We start from the raw sequence: 16,193 nt of genomic DNA, 5'->3' as shown, positions 1-16,193 counted from the left end.
CCCTATGACCCCCTTTTGACCCATATGAACAATTCGAATATGTCCCTAGGGGTTCTAAGACCTTTAGAGGCATATGTCATCATTTAATGGGTGAAAGGTGGTCATAAGTCACCATATGACGCCCTTTGACACATATGGTCCATTCAAATATGTCCCTAAGACCCTTAGGGACATATGTCATCGTTTAATGGGTCAAAGGGGGTCATAGAGCATCCTATGACACGTTTTGACCCATATGAACAATTCGAATATATCCTCATATGTCGTCGGTGAATGGGTCAAAGGGTGTCATAAGTCACCCTATGACCCCCTTTGACCCATATGAACGATTCGAATATCTCCCTAGTGGTTATAGGACCCCTAGCGACATATGTAATCATTTAATGGGTCAAAGGTGGTCATAGGTCACCCTATGACCCCCTTTGACCGATATGAACGATTTGAATATGTCCCTAAGGGTCCTAGGACCCCTAGGGACATATTTCGTCGTTTAATGGGTCAAAGGGTGTCATAGGTCACCCTATGACCCCCTTTGACCCACATAAATGATTTTAATATGTCCCTAGGGGTTTTAGGACCCCTAAAGACATATGTCATCGTTTAATGGTTCAAACGTGGTCATCGGTCACCTTATGACCCCCTTTGACCCATATGAACAATTCGAATATGTCCCTAGGGGTTCTAGGACCCCTAGAGACATATGTCATCGTTTAATGGATCAAAGCAGGTCATAGGTCACCCTATGACACCCTTTTACCCATATGACCTATTCAAATATGTTCTTATGGGTCCAAGGACCTCTAGCAACATATGACATTGTTTAATGGGTCAAAGGGGGTCATAGGTCACCCTATGACCCGCTTTGACCCATATGAACAATTCGAATATATCCTTATGGGTAATAGGACGCTTAAAGATATATGGCGTCGTTTAATGGGTCAAAGGGGGTCATAGGTCACCCTATGACCCCCCCTTTGACCCATATGAACAATTCGAATATGTCCCTATGGGTCCTAGGAACCCTAGAGACATTTGTCATCATTTAATGGGTCAAAGGGGGTCATAGGTCACCTTATGACCCCCTTTGACTCATATGACCCATTCAAATATGTTCTTAGGGGTCCGAGGACCTCTACCGACATATGGCATCATTTAATGAGTAAAAGGGGGTCATAGGGTGACCTATGACCCTCTTTGACCCATATGAACAATTCGAATTTGTCCCCAGGGGTTTTAGGACCCCTAGAGACATATGTCATCATTTAATGGGTAAAAGAGACCTGTGACCCCAAACTCCTAAGGACATTCAAATTGTTCATATGGGTCAAAGGGGGTCATAATGTGACCTATGACTCCTTTTGACCCGTATGAACAATTTGAATATGTCCTTAGGGGTTCTAGGACCCCTAGAGATATATGACATCTTTTAATGGGTCAAAGAGGGTCATAGGTCACCCTATGACCCCCTTTGACCCATATGACGCATTCAAATATGTTCCTATGGGTCCGAGGACCTCTAGCGACATATGACATCGTTTAATGGGTCAAAGGGGTTCATAGCTCACCCTATGACCCCCTTTGACCCATATGAACGACTCGAATATATCCCTAAGGGTCCTAGGACCCCTAAGGACTTATGTTGTCGTTTAATGGGTCAAAAGAGGTCATAGGGTGACCTATGACCCCCTTTGACCCATATGAACAATTCAAATATGTCCCTAGGGGTTATAGGACCCTTGGAGATATATGTCGTCATTTAATGGGTCAAAGGGGGTCATAGGTCACTGTATGACCCCCTTTGACCCATATGAACGATTCGAATATGTCCCTAGAGGTCTGAGGAGCCCTAAGGACATATGTCTTCGTTTAATGGGTCAAAGGGCGTCATAGGTCACCCTATGACCCATTTTGACCCATATGAACGATTCAAATATGTCCCTAGTGGTTATAGGACCCCTAGAGACATATGTCGGCGTTTAATGAGTCAAAGACGGTCATAGGTCACCTTATGACCCCCCCTTTGACCCATATGAACAATTCGAATATGTCCCTATGGGTTCTAAGACCCCTAATCACATATGTCATCATTTAATGGGTCACCCCTTTTGACCCATATGACCCATTCGAATATGTTCTTAGGGGTCCGAGGACCTCTAGCGACATGGCATCGTCTAATGGGTCAAAGGGGGTCATAGGTCACCCTATGACCCTCTTTGACTCATATGAACAATTCTACTATGTCCCTAGGGGTTTTAGGACCCCTAGAGTCATATGTCATCGTTTAATTGGTCAAAGGGGGTCATTGCTGCCTTTGACCCATATGAACAATTCGAATATGTGCCTAGGGGTTCTAGGACCCCTAGAGACATATGTCATCATTTAATGGGTCAAAGGGCGTCATAGGTCACCTTATGACACCCTTTGACCCATATGACCCATTCGAATATGTTTCTACGGATTCGAGGACCTCTAACGACATATAGCATCATTTAATGGGTCAAAAGGGGTCATACGTCACCCTATGACCCCCTTTGACCCATATGAACGATTTGAATATATCCTTAGGGGTCCTAGGACCCCTAGCGACATATGTTGTCATTTTATGGGTCAAAGGGGGTCATAGTTCACCCTATCAGCCCCTTTGACCCATCTGAACAATTCAAATATGTTCTTAGGGGTTATAGGCTCCTTAGAGATATATGTCGTCATTTAATTGGTCAAAGGGGGTCATAGGTCACCCTATGACCCCTTTGACACATATGACCCATTCGAATATGTTCTTAGAGGTCCGAGGACCTCTAGCAACATATGTCATCATTTAATGGGTCAAAGAGGGTCATAGGTCACCCTATGACCCCCTTTGACCCATATGAACGATTCAAATATATCCCTAGGGGTCTTAGGACCCTTAGGGACATATGTCATCGTTTAATGGGTTAAAGGGTGTCATAGGTCACCCTATGACCCCCTTAGACCCATATGAACGATTCGAATATGTCCTTAGGGGTTATAAGACCCCTAGAGACATTTGTCATCGTTTAATGTGTCAAAGGGAGTCATAAGTCACCCTATGACCCCCTTTGACCCATATGAACAATTCAAATATGTTCCTAGAGGTTCTAGGACCCATAGAAACATATGTTATCGTTTAATGGGTCAAAGGGTGACCTATGACCCCCTTTGATCCATATGACCCATTCGTATATGTTCCTAGGGGTCTGAGGACCCCTAGCGACATATGTCATCGTTTAATGGGTCAAAGAGGGTCATAGGTCACCCTATGACCCCCTTTGACCCATATTACCCATTGAATATGTCCCTAAGGGTTCAAGGACCCTTAGAGACATATGTTGTCGCTTAATGGGTCAAAGAGAGTCATAGGCCACCCTATGAACCCCTTTGACCCATATTACCCATTCGAATATGTCACCCACAAGTCACCCTATGACCCCCTTTGACCCATATGAACGATTCAAATATATCCTTATGGGTCCTAGGACCCCTAGAGACATATTCAAATTGTTCATATAGGTCAAAGGGGGTCATAGGGTGACCTATGACCCTCTTTGACCCATTAAACGATGACATATGTCCCTAGGGGTCTTGGGACCCCTAGGGACATATTCAAATCGTTCATATGGGTCAAAGTGGGTCATAGGGTGACCTATGACTCCTTTTGACCCATGAAGCAATGACATATGTCCCTAGGGGTTCTAGGACCCCTAAGGACATATTTGAATGGGTAATATGGGTCAAAGGGGGTCATAGGGTGACCTATGACTCTCTTTGACCCATTAAGCAACAACATATGTCTCTAGGGGTCCTAGAACCCTTAGGGACATATTCAATGGATAATATGGGTCAAAGGGGGTCATAAGGTGACCTATGACCCTCTTTGACCCATTAAACGACGACATATGTTGCTAGAGGTCCTAGAACCTCTAGGGACATATTTGAATTGTTCATATGGGTCAAAGGGGGTCATAGGGTGACTTATGACCCCCTTTGACCCGTTAAAAGATGACATATGTCTCTAGGGGTCTTATAACCCCTAGGGACATATTTGAATCATTCATATGGGTCAAAGGAGGTCATAGGGTGACCTATGACACCCTTTGACCCATTAAACAATGACATATGTCCCTAGGGGTCCTAGGACCCCTAGAAATATATTTGAATTGTTCATATGGGTGAAAGAGGGTCATAAGGTGACCTATGACCCTCTTTGACCCATTAAATGATGACATATGTCACTAGAGGTCTTCGGACCTCTAGGAACATATTTGAATGGGCCATATGGGTCAAAGGGGGTCATAGGGTGACCTATCACCCCCTTTGACCCATTAAACGATGACATATGTCTCTAGGGGTCCTATAACCCCTAAGGACATATTCGAATTGTTCATATGGGTCAAAGGAGGTCATAGGGTGACCTATGACCCCCTTTGACCCATTAAATGATGACTTATGTCCCTAAGGGTCCTATGACCCCTAGGGATATATTCGAATCGTTCATATGGGTCAAAGGGGGTCATAGGGTGACCTATGACCCCTTTTGACCCATTAAACGATGCCATATGTCACTAGAGGTCCTTGGACCCCTAGGAACATATTCGAATGGTTCATATGGGTCAAAGGGGGTCATAGGGTGACGTATGACCCCCTTTGACCTATTAAACGATGATATATGTCTCTAGGGGTCCTAGAACCCCTAGGGAAATTTTTGAATTGTTCATATGGGTCAAAGGGGGTCATAAGGTGACCTATGACCCCCTTTGACCCATTAAACAATGACATATGTCTCTAAGGGTCCTAGAACCCCTACGGACATATTCAAATCGTTCATATGGGTCAAAGGGGGTCATAGGGTGATCTATGACCTCCTTTGACCCATTAAACGATGACATATGTCTCTAGGGGTCGTAGAACCCTTAGGGACATATTCGAATTGTTCATATGGGTCAAAGGGGGTCATAGGGTGACCTATGACCCCGTTTGACCCATTAAACGACGACATATGTCTCTAGGGGTCCTATGACTCCTAGGGACATATTCGAATCATTCTATGGGTCAAAGGGGGTCATAGGTTGACCTATGACACCCTTTGACCCATTAAACGACGACATATGTCCTAGGGGTCCTAGGACCCCTAGCGACATTCGAATCAGTCATATCGGTCAAAGGGGGTCATAGGTCACCTTTGACCCATTAAACGACGACAAAAGTCTCTAGGGGTCCTATAACCCCTAGGGACATATTCGAATCGTTCATATGGGTCAAAGGGGGTTATAGGTTGATCTATGAAACCTTTTGACCCATTAAACGACGACATATGTCCTAGGGGTCCTAGGACCCCTAAGGACATATTCGAATCGTTCATATGGGTCAAAGGGGGTCATAGGATGCCCTTTGACCCCCTTTGATGCATTAAACGATGACATATGTGCCTAAGGGTCCTAGGGACATATTCGAATGAGCCATATGGGTCAAAGGGGGTCATAGGGTGACCTACGACCCTCTTTGACCCATTAAATGATGACATATGTCCCTAGGGGTCCTACGACCCCTACAGACATATTCAAATCGTTCGTATGTATATGGGTTAAAAACTGAAAGGATTATATATAGTATTTACACTATTTTATGAAAATAATAATAATAATATAAATAAAAATTGAATATTAATATTATCATATCTATAGTAATAATAATAATACTATTATAGCTATAATAATAATATATATATTAATACTTTATTGTAGCATAATAATAATATAAATAAACACTAAATATTTACACTATTATATCTATAGTAATAATATTAATACTATTATGGGTATAATAATATTGATACTATAGCTATATTAATACTATATATTAATATTACTATATATTAATACTATTATATATTAATACTATTGATACTTTATATTAATACTATTATACTATTAATACTATTATATATTAATACTACTATACTATTAGCTTAGTAATAAACCAAAGTCAGAAAATTATAGCAAGTTTTGATTTGTATAATATTAATATAATTATGGCAAAAGAGGGAAATTATAGCAAGTTTTTCCTCCAAAAATTCACTTTGCAATATCGGATATCCGATTTCAAATCGGATATTTGATTTAGGGTCAAATATTTGATTTAGGATTGGATATCCGATTTTACTGGCACCAATTCCCAATAATTCCCTATCCCCGCAGACTCGACAACATCACTTTTCCACTTTTTTTTTCATGGGTTTTGAAAAAAGTCATGTTTTGGGGCCCAACTAATCTAAAAAATATAGAAAATATAACCTTAGGTGTTCGAATTTGTCATCTGAATGGGGAGCAGTAGTCATCGAAAGGATAAACGCAAAAGGAAGATATCCAATGAAGACATTGCGACATATAGAGAAAGGGACAAAATGGAACACCGAAGAAAAAGACAAGGTATGCTAAATATCAATCAAGTTGACGATGAATTAATCGAAGGTGAAATCATAGAATCAGATAATGAATATGTACAGTTGGGGAATGAAAATGTACCTATTGAAAATGATAATGCCGAAATTGAAAATTTAGAGAATAAAAATTTTGAAGAAGAAATGCCACCAAGTCATAATCCAAATTGCATAATTGACCATGTCGAAGATAACAATGCACAGGAACCTAATGCACAAGAACCTTACATATCTCCTAATTATAATCGGCATGAAGGTTCTGAAACACCAAAATGGATAATTGAAATTGATGAAATGATTATTGCTAGTTTGGAAGGGAAAAAATCAGAAAGAACCATTCGGTTATGGGCTTCAAGACTATATCAGATGTTTTTCGGCAACAAGATAGTGGTAGAGCAATGTCAGCTTTTCATGCACTTATTAAAGATGCAAAAAATGAGACCTATGCTTTCCAAATTGAAGATTCATGTCAATAAAAAAGTTGGAAAGAAATTCCATTATCGTGAAGAATCTTTTCAGTGCTCTCAATAGCATTGGAAAAATAGTAGAGAGAAGGATAATAGAGCTGCTCGAAGGGTCATTACAACCTCTTTGGTAAGTCATCATTTGAGAAAGGGTAGATATATGAGACAAACTTTTATTGATTTGAATCTAAATCGTACTACTTTGAGAAGAGCACTTAGTCAACGAGAGAAAATTGATGATCCTCTTTAAAATGAAACATGGGCATTTGGTGGGAGACTTCCATGTTTTGATAAGAAGCTATTCGACGATGTGAAGGAAGAAATTACACAATTTTGGCACTCTAACTCATGAGTATCACCCAATGCTAAAGATGTCTTAAAGTTGAGAATTGGCATCAGAGATCGCACGCCATATCCTAAACACCGTTTAGAAGTAAGTCAAACTATGTTGTTCAAACAATTTAGAGAGAGTCATCCAAATCTTCATATATCACAAAGGGCTTTTGAATCTTTGAAGCCATTTTATTGTGTGCCACTCAAAATTCAAAATACATGTTGTTGCAAATATCATGTTGAGTTTTCTATGCACCATGAACTATTACACTCCATCCATTCTACTTTGCATAGTAAAGAAATGTTGGAGGATTGTGGGGCTAGTGGGCTTCCAAAATCATCAAGAGACTTGCTAGATCAACTCTTATTTCATAGAGTTGATGGTTGTTCTTTTTATAGAAATGCTTGCTTAAATGAGAAGTGTTCAAAATGTGGTGGCTTATCCAAGTTTGACATATGTTTCCATGAGGGGTGCGAACAAGATCTTGGAAAGACAATACTAAAAAAAAAGGTATATGAAATGGTGAAATACACATTGAAGAGTGGGAGTGAGAGCTCTAGATGTGAATTGGTTGAAAAAGATATCAGTGTGGCTAATTTTATTTCAGATTTCAAGGCAAATCTTTTTTACAAGTATGCAAGACATAGTCACAGGTCTTAGTGGTTGGATCAACAATTTAGAATGTGTAAGGAGACTTTTCCCATTGGCACTATTATATCAGTTGTTGATTTTGCTGAGAACTACACATTGCAACCTCAAAATGAGACATAATCTCAGTATTACAACTCCATTCAGATTGCAATTTTTGTTCACATAACATATAGACATGCCCCTGATAGTGCGAAACATAATCGAAAGATTATTAGAGAGTATCATTTTTATATGAGTGATGATAGATCTCACTCTCACGAGTTTGTGCAACATTATTTTGAGAATTTTTTTGATTTCTTACATGAGCATGCAATTGCTATGGATAGACATATCATTTGGTCAGATAACTGTATAGGTCAATTCAAGAATGCTCGCATATTTTATTAGTTGTGTAGGATGCACGTAGAGAGAGGGGTGCCTCATATTTGGAGTTTTTTTGAGTTCGACCATGGAAAAGGGAAACATGATGGATTAGGGGCATGTGTGAAGAGAGCTCTAGTTAAGAAGCAACTGAAGATTTCAACAACAGAGCTTCTTGATGCTCGTAGCATTGTTGATTGGTGTAGTTTAGCATTATCACAGGGGGGGACTCTTGATTCAGTGGTACGCAGGTTCTTTTGGTTGGTTGAGGAAGGGTCCATAGGTGATAGATTAGATTGTGCTACAATGAGACACTCATCAAAAATGCATTCATTTCGGAGCTCTAATTATAGTACATGGACCATTTGGACATGACAACTAGCTTGTTTTTGTCGTACTTATTTTCAGTGTGATTAGGATCACTGTGAGTGAAGTGAGTGGGTGGACACATGGGCTCCACATTATCTTACTCCGTTTTCTATCATACCCTCTATCAAAAATGATGACATTGAAAGTTCACTGGAGCATAACCATCTATCAGATCTACTTCAGCCAGGACATGTCTTTGCATTGGTTGCACCATAGGGGAATGATGAGAAATCCGATTATTGGTTAGCACGTTGTGTAAGAGGCAAAAAAAAACTTGCACAACCGATCACAGATGATGATGGATTCACGTATCCTACTGGTTCAGTAGTTGTTGCTGGAACATGGCTACGGACATACATGCTTAGAAGGAACGGAATTCCTGCATTCGAAGATTATCAAAAGCACAAAGTAATTCTCATATATTTGCATCTTATTATAGAAAAAAATGTAAAGTTATTGAAGCATCAAGGAAGACCAAAAGTAAAAGAACTTTTTGCTAATGCTGATCATGAAGCCCTGTTGGAGACCCTAAAACAGAGAGAGGACCCTATTTGAATACTCGACTAGGTATATATACTTCTTATGTTATTTTCTTCATAATGATTTAATGAATTGATTATTATCTTGTTTAATACAATAAGTTACTAATTTTTTTTATGATATTGGAATGTAGGTACATCATGAAGAGTTGTAGGGGGGTGGTATTGGGGAGAATTTCTAAAATTTATGATGTATTATGATGTAAAATGTGTAGTTGTTTGTATATGGTTTTTGTATTTTGGTAGGTTCTTTGTAAGGAATTATAAGAGGAAGATATTGAACAAGTTCTTCCAAATCATATTTGCATGTGATACAAGGCTATAACAACAATTTTAAGAGCATTTATAACTATATGAAAGATAATTTCATGCGGATATCTTATTACAAATTTGATTTTTTTCGTTATTTGACATAAATATGACATTATGATTATTAAAACTATTTTTATCAAACTAATCAAATAAGAAAAATCTAGAAAGTACAGATGAACAATTAGAATACTTGATTTCTTCCATTTTGCAACCAATCATAGCATTTGAAAGCATAAAGAGTCATAATATTGTATAATGTTTTCAAAGACTTTCATATTGAAAAGTTGTATTTAGCACATTTGGGATAAGCCATGAAATCCATGAAAGAAGATAGCATGTAGGATAAGCAATTAAAGCCAATAAGCAATATAGCACATGCATAATGACATGATATGAAGTTGGATATGAAGGCTATGAGTGGATGAGAAAGTAAAATAGGGTACACATGGTTAGTTTGATTTTATTTTAGTTGTAGCCCTTGAGGGTACGCATGGTCTATATGGAAAGAATTAGGTTCTTTGTTTGGTGGAGGCATTTTCAAAAGCTTTGACACTTTAGGAGGTTCATTAGTGTTATAAGAAGTGAAGGTGTCAAGGAAATCATCACTTGACATAGGTTCATCAGCATGATCTTGTGACACATGAGTCATTAGAGCTATCAACAATCCCATCATAAATGAGATCTTGGATTTTATGTTTCAACACTATGGAATCTTTAGTTCTATGAAATTTTCTTCCATGGAGATTAATTTAAGAATGCCCCGTGTGTATGTAAAGGTCTTAAGGGAGATTAATTTAAGAATGCAATATTCTCCTCTAACCTCTTCTCAAGTTTAGAATTGATTTCTATCATGTGCTTAGAGAGATGAAGGTTTGAAAGATTATTTGTCTCTTCTAGCTCTTTGTATTGAACATAAAGAAAGAGAGATGACAAGTGAACAAATTTAAGTGTAGTCAATAGATCAAGGAAACCATTTAGTGAAATAAATTCTTAGTATGCATATCATAGACCATGAAGTTAGAAAATACAAATAGCTCTAAGACCAAAGAGCCATTTTAAGAATGTTCAAGCACTAGAGACATAGAAAATCAAAGTCAATTTATGAAACTCCCCTTAGCAAAAAATGCAAACAAATATTTGCATTTGACGTTTTGACTTGGTTGAAAAAGTTTGACAATAATTGATAATATTGCAAGCTTGATGTTCAAAAGCAATTTTTTTTCCAAAAAAGATAGTGACACATGGAGTAGTCTTCAAAAAATCAAGCAAGGCACAAAGAAACCTTTCATGATACAAGTCAAAGGGGTCAACCTTTCTTGACAACTTTTCAAAAACTAACTCCTAATAGCTACAAGTCAGTGCCATTAGCTCCGAGTGGGTGGGTAAACCATAGTGACACCCTTGTTCCAACCACATAGACCCTCTATCGTCTGTGCCCAACCCGTACTGAGGAGTCTCCAAGGTGCTTTAAGTGCATTTTGAGGTCGATATTTCGAGGGTCATAACTCAGAGCTCGTGAGGGCTATCGATGAACTGTCAAATGCTATAGGATAGTGATACTGAGGCCTAAAATAACCTATCTCATTTTTGAGAGATCACATTTTGTTTGGATTCAGCACAACGATCTTGTTCAATGCCAAAACTCGTAGTGTGCCTCAGTTCATAGGTTCACCACAACGTAACTTTGAAACCGCTGATCTTGGCATCAAATCGTCAGTGCCATTAGCTCTGGATGGGCAGGTGAACCCTATTCACACCCTTGTTCTGGCCATGAAGACCATCCATCATTTGTGACCACCTCATACCGAGGAGTCTCCAAGGTGCTCTAAGTGCATTTTGAGGTCGATCTTTTGAGGGTCATAACTCAGAGCTTGTGAGGGCTATCGATGAACTATTAAATGCTATAGGATGGTGATGCTGAGGCCTAAAATAACCTATCTTATTTTTCAGAGATCACATTCCGTTTGGATTCAGCACAACGATCTCGCTCGATGCCAAAACTCGCAGTGTGCCTCAGTTCATAGGTGCACCACAGTGTAACATTGAAACCACTGATCTTGGCATCGAATTGTCAGTATCATTAGCTCTGGATGGGCGGGTGAACCCTAGTCAAACCCTTGTTCTGGCCACGAAGATCATCCATCATTTGCGGCCACCCCATACCGAGGAGTCTCCAAGGTGCTCTAAGTGCATTTTGAGGTCGATCTTTCAAGGGTCATAACTCAGAGCTCATGAGGGCTATAGATGAACCATCAAATACTACAAGACGATGATACTAAGGCCTAAAATAACCTATCTCATTTTTGAGAGATCACATTCTGTTTGGATTCAGCATAGCGATCTCGCTTGATGCCAAAACTCGTAGTGTGCCTTAGTTCATAGGTGCACCACAGTATAACTTTGAAACCGCTGATCTTGGCATCGAATCGTTAGTGCCATTAGCTCCAGATGGGTGGGTGAACCCTAGTCACACCCTTTTTCTGGCCGCAAAGACCATCCATCATTTGCAGCCACCCCATACCGAGGAGTCTCCAAGGTGCTCTAAGTGCATTTTGAGGTTGATCTTTTGAGGGTCATAACTTAGAGCTCGTGAGGGCTATCGATGAACTATCAAATGCTACAGGACGGTGATACTGAGGCCTAAAATAACCTATCTCATTTTTGAGAGATCACATTCTGTTTGGATTCAGCACAACGATCTCGCTCGATGCCAAAACTCTCAGTGTGCCTCAGTTCATAGGTGCACCAAAGCGTAACTTTGAAACTGCTGATCTTGGCATCGAATCGTCAGTGCCATTAGCTCTGGATGGTTGGGTGAACCTTATTCACACCCTTGTTCTAGCCACGAAGACCATATATCATTTGCGGCCAACCCGTACCGAGAAGTCTCCAAGGTGCTCTAAGTGCATTTTGAGGTCAATCTTTCGAGGGTCATAACTCAGAGCTCGTGAGGGCTATCGATGAACTATCAAATGCTACAGGACGATGATACTGAGGCCTAAAATAACCTATCTCATTTTCAAGAGATCACATTCTGTTTGGATTCAGCACAACAATCTTGCTCAATGCCAAAACTCGTAGTGTGCCTCAGTTCATAGGTGCACCAAAGCGTAACTTTGAAACCGCTGATCTTGGCATCGAATCGTCAGTGCCATTAGCTCCGGATGGGCGGGTGAACCCTAGTCACACCCTTGTTTTGGCCACGAAGACCATACATCATTTGCGGCCACCCTGTACCGAGGAGTCTCCTAGGTGCTCTAAGTGCATTTTGAGGTCGATCTTTTGAGGGTCATAACTCAGAGCTTGTGAGGGCTATCGATGAACTATTAAATGCTATAGGATGGTGATGCTGAGGCCTAAAATAACCTATCTTATTTTTGAGAGATCACATTTCGTTTGGATTCAGCATAGCGATCTTGCTCGATGCCAAAACTCACAGTGTGCCTCAGTTCATAGGTGCACCACAACGTAACTTGGAAACAGCCGATCTTGGCATTGAATTGTTAGTGCCATTAGCTCTAGATGGGCAGGTGAACCCTAGTCACACCCTTGTTCTAGCCACGAAGACCATCCATCATTTGCGGCCACCCCATACCGAGGAGTCTCCAAGGTGCTCTAAGTGCATTTTAAGGTCAATATTTCGAGGGTAATAACTTAGAGCTCGTGAGGGCTATCGATGAACTGTCAAATGCTACAGGATGGTGATACTGAGGCCTAAAATAACCTATCTCATTTTTGAGAGATCACATTCTGTTTGGATTCAGCAGAACGATCTCGCTCGATGCCAAAACTCGCAGTGTGCCTCAGTTCATAGGTGCACCACAGCGTAACTTTGAAACTGCTGATCTTGGCATCAAATCGTTAGTACCATTAGCTCTGGATGGGCGGGTGAACCTTAGTCACACGCTTGTTCTGGCCACGAAGACCATCCATCATTTGCAGCCACCCCATACCGAGGAGTCTCCAAGGTGCTCTAAGTGCATTTTGAGGTCGATCTTTCGAGGGTCATAACTTAGAGCTTGTGAGGGCTATCGATGAACTATCAAATGCTACAGGACGGTGATACTAAGGTCTAAAATAACCTATCTCATTTTTGAGAGATCACATTCTGTTTGGATTCAACACAACGATTTTGCTCGATGCCAAAACTCTCAGTGTGCCTCAGTTCATAGGTGCACCACAGTGTAACTTTGAATTCACTGATCTTGGCATTGAATTGTTAGTGCCATTAGCTCTGGATGGGTGGGTGAACCCTATTCACACCCTTGTTCTGGCCACGAAGACCATCCATCATTTGCAGCCACCCCGTACCGAGGAGTCTCCAAGGTGCTCTAAGTGCATTTTGAGGTCGATCTTTCGAGGGTCATAACTCAGAGCTGGTGAGGGATATCAATGAACTGTTAAATGCTATAGGACAGTGATACTGAGGCCTAAAATAACCTATCTCATTTTTGAGAGATCACATTCCGTTTGGATTCAGCACAGCGATCTCGCTCAATGCCAAAACTCATAGTGTGCCTCAGTTCATAGGTGCACCACAACGTAACTTTGAAACCATTGATCTTGGCATTGAATCGTCAGTGCCCATCCCTAGTCACACCCTTTTTCTGGCCATGAAGACCATCCATCATTTGCGGCCACCCCATACCGAGGAGTCTCCAAGGTGCTCTAAGTGCATTTTTAGGTCGATCTTTCGAGGGTCATAACTCAGAGCTCATGAGGGCTATCAATGAGCTATCAAATGCTACAAAATAGTGATACTGAGGCCTAAAATAACCTATCTCATTTTTGAGAGATCACATTCCGTTTGGATTCAGCACAATGATCTCACTCGATGCCAAAACTCGCAATGTGCCTCAATTCATAGGTGCACCACAATGTAACTTTGAAACCACTGATCTTGGCATCATCGAATTGTGAGTGCCATTAGCCCTAGATGGGCGAGTGAACCCTAGTCATGCCCTTGTTCTAGCCACGAAGACCATCCATCATTTACGGCCACCCCGTACCGAGGAGTCTCCAAGGTGCTCTAAGTGCATTTTGAGGTCGATCTTTCAAGGGTCATAACTTAGAGCTCGTGAGGGCTATCGATGAACTGTCAAATGCTACAAGACAGTGATACTGAGGCCTAAAATAACCTATCTCATTTTTGAGAGATCACATTCTGTTTGGATTCAGCATAGCGATCTCGCTCGATGCCAAAACTTGCAGTGTGCCTCAGTTCATAGGTGCACCACAGTGTAACTTTGAAACCACTGATCTTGGCATCGAATCGTCAATTCCATTAGCTCCAAATGGGCGGGTGAACCCTAGTCACACCCTTGTTCTAGCCATGAAGACCATCCATCATTTGCAGCCACCCCGTACCGAGTAGTCTCTAAGGTGCACTAAGTGCATTTTGAGGTCGATCTTTCGAGGGTCATAACTCAGAGCTCATGAGGGCTATCGATGAATTGTCAAATGCTACAGGATGGTGATACTAAGGCCTAAAATAACCTATTTCATTTTTTAGAGATCACATTCCATTTGAATTCAGCATAGCGATCTCGCTTGATGCCAAAACTCACAGTGTGCCTCAATTCATAGGTGCACCATAGCGAAGCTTTGAAACCGCTGATCTTGGCATCAAATCGTCAGTGCCATTAGCTCCAAATGGGCAGGTGAACCCTAGTCACACCCTTGTTCTGGCCACGAAGACCATCCATCATTTGCGGCCACCCCATACCGAGGAGTCTCCAAGGTGCTCTAAGTGCAAAATAACCTATCTCATTTTTGAAAGATCACATTCCGTTTGGATTCAGCACAACGATCTCGCTCGATGTGAAAACTCACAGTGTGCCTCAGTTCATAGGTGCACCACAGCATAACTTTGAAACCATTGATCTTGGCATCGAATCGTCAGTGCCATTAGCTCTGGATGGGAGGGTGAACCCTAGTCACACCCTTGTTCTAGCCACAAAGACCATCCATCATTTGCGTCCACCTCGTACCGAGGAGTCTTCAAGGTGCTCTAAGTACATTTTGAGGTCGATCTTTCGAGGGTCATAACTCAGAGCTCGTGAGGGCTATCAATGAACTATTAGAGGAGACAAGTTTGTAAGGATAGAGTGGCTTAGTGTTTTTGCTAAAATAAGTTAGTGGGAAGGCTTTATTAGAGGGTCTTGGCCAAACTAGTGGGGTGTTTGCCCACTCTCTAATTTTAGAGACAGGTAGGTTTTGGAGGGAGATTAGGGGAGCTCTACTACAACTATCCTTACCCTAGCTTGGACCAAGGTTGGTATCTCAAACTTTCTTCTTTTTCATTTCTTTCTTTTAGCATGGTTAAGCAAATATGCAAGTGTGGAGTTTATCAATGGATTATGCATTGCATTGCATTGTGGAGTAGCATTCATGTGAGTGCTTGAATGGTGTTCATTCCATGTAGATTAGTGTGACACCATTGTGCATCTTGTTGTATTGTGTGGAGCATTGTGAGTATGAGGTTTGGATTTCGTCTATTTCCTTGTTGTATTATGGGTGTTGATATTGTGTTGTGAAAATGTGATGTGCTCTTGAAAATTTCTTGTTTTATTTCTACTTGGTTTTGTTTTCTTGTTTTGTGCTTGAGTATTTTTATGGGCGTGGGACTTACACTCACCCTTGTGGGAAGGGAAGAGAAGTCCAAGGTGAAGGGCTTAAGTTGGGTTCGAAAAATGTATTGAGAACCT

Source organism: Cupressus sempervirens, chromosome 4, assembly GCF_028749045.1.
Source record: "Cupressus sempervirens isolate cs-2001-9-10 chromosome 4, ASM2874904v1, whole genome shotgun sequence".
Lineage (NCBI taxonomy): Eukaryota > Viridiplantae > Streptophyta > Pinopsida > Cupressales > Cupressaceae > Cupressus > Cupressus sempervirens.
Note: the sequence above shows the minus strand (reverse complement) of the source record.